The sequence below is a fragment of the Macrobrachium rosenbergii genome, chromosome 8 (assembly GCF_040412425.1).
Source record: "Macrobrachium rosenbergii isolate ZJJX-2024 chromosome 8, ASM4041242v1, whole genome shotgun sequence".
Lineage (NCBI taxonomy): Eukaryota > Metazoa > Arthropoda > Malacostraca > Decapoda > Palaemonidae > Macrobrachium > Macrobrachium rosenbergii.
In genome coordinates, this window is record NC_089748.1 from 66366109 (window position 1) to 66370106 (window position 3998).

At 41.5% G+C, this 3998-nt stretch overlaps 1 long non-coding RNA gene across 1 annotated transcript; it reads right to left on the reverse strand.

Moving 5' to 3' along the window:
• Nucleotides 1–240: 240 nt before the first annotated feature.
• On the reverse strand, nt 241–3746 carry LOC136841281 (uncharacterized). Its single transcript, XR_010853871.1, has 2 exons — nt 3633–3746; nt 241–475 (listed from the first exon to the last, which is right to left on the reverse strand). It is a non-coding gene; the product is annotated as an uncharacterized lncRNA (long non-coding RNA).
• Nucleotides 3747–3998: the final 252 nt, after the last annotated feature.

A 3998-nucleotide genomic window follows, 5' to 3' on the forward strand; every position in this document is an offset into this window, starting at 1 on the left:
AACTCCTTGTTCTCAAGAACTTAAGGATACACTACTAATCTCAGTTTATGGTCATCACTGCCCTCTAATTAAATTAGACCAAGACACTTGCGTAGCTAATTCAGTCATTCATGTGCTATCTGGACAGTATGAATAATGCACTGCAGCTTACCCAAGGAGATGGCAAAAAAAAAATTCTCAAATCCACCTCATCAGTTCCGATACAATAATCCCAGGATATAAAGTCAAAGTTATGTAAGCGTAAATTTGATTATGTATTTTCTCCAGTACACAAATCTTTAAAGTAAATCATTCGAAAGTTCCACAGAAGTTACATGGTAACCAGTTTTACCCTCACATGTGAGGCAAGAATCTTAAGGGTCATTTTAGATAGAAACTGCAAACTACCACTTGCCGAAATTACCAAGTCAAGATATCGTGAACAATAGTTGACTGATGCCCATACAATCAATATTACGAAGGCTCTGCAGGTTCTCTGTTGGGAATAGCAAAGATGAATTACAGAATTGTTCATATACTTAACTGAAGATATTTTTCCCCCGTTTAGGTATGGATCTATAGACACCCAATTTTCTCCCTTTAGGTATGGATCTATAGATACCCAACAACCAATTGATCATGTCTCAAATCCTAAGTTCATTTTCTGTTGGAAATGAATTAAAATTTCGGATGCAAAGGAATTTTAAAAGTAATGCAACTAGTAATGCTCATTTCAGCTATCAATTAACATTTTAAGCCTTACCTATTGTTAAAATGACGTTTATGAAAAAAATTAGCTGAAAGTTCAAGTTCTATAAAAGTTTGCGTAGGAAAAAACTTACATCCCCCCACCCCTCAAGCAGCATTAATGAAAATATGGTATTTCCCAATGTAGGTCTAAAACTAGTCAAGTATCAACATTTATCCTACGCTAAAGTTGCGTACAGTATAGTGAAGCTACTTCGGATGAGCTACGGTTATAGTTATCGTAACGCCAAAGAAACCATGTTATAGTAAAACAATGTAGAGGCCTTAAAAGTCAGCAAATGGGGTACGAAAAAATTCTGAAGCTAGAATTAGTATTACGAGAAAAATTGGAAGCCCAATATTAACTGACTAAGTTAATTTTAACATTAACCTGCAATCCTTTTAACATTAACCTGTAATCCATGGATACTTCTTTGCAATGAAAATACTGCAGATAAAACCAGTTTCATGGAAGCCTTGATAGGAGAAGAGTTCCCTTGATCCCGAGAGAGAGAGAGAGAGAGAGAGAGAGAGAGAGAGAGAGAGAGAGAGAGAGAGAGAGAGAGAGAGAGAGAGAGAGAGCTTAGATTCTTCGCTCACAAACCTGCCTACTCAACCCAACTAATAAAAAAAAAAAAAAAAGTCCCTTTCTGCTGCCTGACAAATTCTTTCAACTTACCACGTACTTAATACCCAGAACTAATTTGTCACCCAGACCTAATTTGTCTATTTGTAACGCATAATTTACTTTATCCACATTTTCCACACTTACGCCAGTCATGTAAAGCATACAAACACAAGGTATTTGTACCTCCACTACTCCCCATGCTTAAACTTTACATGGAATCTCAATAAAAGTCAAAAAATACCCAAGCCAATAAAGAGAAAGCTCAAATATATCACAAAAAAATTAAGATATTATTTAGTGCCCCAAGACTCTCAAACCTGCTGACTAAGTCACCCTTCAAACCTGCCCCAAAGCCCCAGGACTAAGTCACCCTTCAAACCTGCCCCAGGACTAAGTCACCCTTCAAACCTGCCCCAGGACTAAGTCACCCTTCAAACCTGCCCCAGGACTAAGTCACCCTTCAAACCTGCCCCAACTAAGTCACCCTTCAAACCTCTAAACCCCCTCAAACCTGCCCCAAGACTAAGTCACCCCTCAAACCTGCCCCAAGACTAAGTCACCCCTCAAACCTGCCCCAAGACTAAGTCACCCCTCAAACCTGCCCCAAGACTAAGTCACCCTCAAACCTGCAAAGTCACCCTCAAACCTGCCCCCAAAAAACTAAGTCATCCTCAAACCTGCCCCAAAACTAAAAACCTGCCCCAAGTCAAACCTGCCCAAAACCAAACCTGCCCTAAGACTAAGTCACCCTTCAAACCTGCCCCAAGAAAAGACTAAGTCACCCTTCAAACCTGCCCCAAGACTCAACCTCAAACCTGCCCCGACTAAGTCACCCCCTCAAACCTGCCCCAAGACTAAAAGTCAACCTCAAACCTGCCCCAAAACTAAAGTCAGTCAAACCTGCCCCAAAACTAAGTCACCCTCAAACCTGCCCCAAAACTAAGTCACCCCTCAAACCTGCCCCAGGACTAAGTCACCCTTCAAACCTGCCCCAAGACTAAAGTCACCCCCTCAAATGCCCCAAGACTAAGTCCCTCAAACATGCCCCAAGACTAAGTCAACCCTCAAAGCAGACCCAAAACTACGTAAGTCACCCCTCAAACATGCCCCAAGACTAAGTCACCCCTCAAAGCAGACCCAAGACTAAGTCAACCCTCAAAGCAGACCCAAGACTAAGTCAACCCTCAAAGCAGACCCAAGACTACGTAAGTCAACCCTCAAAGCAGACCCAAGACTACGTAAGTCACCCCTCAAAGCAGACCCAAGACTACGTAAGTCACCCCTCAAAGCAGACCCAAGACTACGTAAGTCACCCCTCAAAGCAGACCCAAGACTACGTAAGTCACCCCTCAAAAGCAGACCCAAAGACTAAAGTCAACCCTCAAAGCCTAAGACTAAAGTCAAGTCCCTCAAGACCCAAGACTACGTAAGTCACCCCTTGTCTAAAGTCACCCTCAAAGCAGACCCAAGACTACGGAAGTCACCCTCAAAGCAGACCCAAGACTACGTAAGTCACCCCTCAAACCTGCCACAAGTCCAGGTCACCCCTCAAACCTGCCACAAGTCCAGGTCACCCCTCAAACCTGCCACAAGCCCAAGTCACCCCTCAAACCTGCCACAAGCCCAAGTCACCCCTCAAACCTGCCACAAGCCCAAGTCACCCTCAAACCTGCCACAAAGGTGGTCACCCTCAAACCTGCCACAAGCCCAAGTCACCTCCAAACCTTTAAGTCACCCCTCAAACCTGCCAAAGCCCATTTATCCAAGTCACCCCCCTCAAACCTGCCACAAGCCCAAGTCACCCCTCAAACCTGCCAGCCCAAGTCACCCTCAAACCTGCCACAAGCCACCCCTCAAACCTGCCAAAGCCCAAGTCAATCAAACCTGCCAAAGTCACCCTCAAACCTGCTGCCAAGCCTAAGTCACCCCCTCAAACCTTAAGTCACCCCTCAACCTTAATAAAAGGCTGAAACCAATTTGGAAAATCTACCATATTTTATATTTAAAAAGTTTTCAAAAGAACATTAAATCTAATAAATATTTATCTAATAAATGCAAGTTAAAAACTACCTTATTTTAAATTGTAAAACCACACAACACACAAACTCCGAATATTTTAGACAAGGAAAATAATCCAACTTAAGTCTTTATCAAAGAACCTAAAAGGAAAAAAAATTGGGGGAATCTAAAATCTATTCCAGTTACTTTAACTTTTAAGCTAGACAAAACAGATTAAAAGCAGTCTAGATGCCAAAAGTATGAAATTTAAGTTTCTTACTTTTTGTAGGTATATGCCAGCTTCTTTAAAGATTCATTTACTCCAACTCCCATGCAGGATTCGAAGAGCGTGTACTCGAAGATTCGAGCACTCACCTGGAATTAGGTCACTTGTTAGATTGCAGCAAATCCATTCTGCTCAGTAAACTAAGTAACCATTTACACTGCGTTTAATGTTAACATTTAATAACTTTCTAGTTTAATAAATCAGGTAACAATCATGAATAATTTTCAAATATAAACTAAGCAATATTTACATTGCGATTACAAACATGCCCGATTAAGTGGGCAAAATCTTTACACCTACCAAATCCAACTAAAATCATTACATAACATTTTGAAAAACTTTGGCCCTATAATCGCACTG